This window comes from Anopheles moucheti (genome assembly GCF_943734755.1).
Source record: "Anopheles moucheti chromosome X unlocalized genomic scaffold, idAnoMoucSN_F20_07 X_unloc_22, whole genome shotgun sequence".
Lineage (NCBI taxonomy): Eukaryota > Metazoa > Arthropoda > Insecta > Diptera > Culicidae > Anopheles > Anopheles moucheti.
The window spans coordinates 116,939-117,500 of NW_026453529.1; positions in this window are offsets into that span (position 1 = coordinate 116,939).

A 562-nucleotide genomic window follows, 5' to 3' on the forward strand; every position below is an offset into this window, starting at 1 on the left:
AAACCTCAAGAAGCACACGAAAATCATGGACAAGAGTACTCAATAACACGGACCAAACCTGTCGAAGCACACGAAAACCATGAACACAGGGATAACTGAAAACTGACTGTGAACCTATCAGAGCATGTGAAAGCATGGACAAGAGTACTGAAAATCGGACCAAACCTCAAGAAGCACACGAAAATCATGGACAAGAGTACTCAAAAACACGGACCAAACCTGTCGAAGCACACGAAAACCATGAACACAGGGATAACTGAAAACTGACTGTGAACCTATCAGAGCATGTGAAAGCATGGACAAGAGTACTGAAAATCGGACCAAACCTCAAGAAGCACACGAAAATCATGGACAAGAGTACTCAAAAACACGGACCAAACCTGTCGAAGCACACGAAAACCATGAACACAGGGATAACTGAAAACGAACCGAACCTCTCGTAGCAAACGAAAAACATGGACAAAATATTCGAAACGAACCGAAGCTCGATGCGAAAAACATGGGAAAGCAAGCCCGTAAGTCGCACTATCAAGCCCATAAGTCGCACTATCAAGCCCATAAG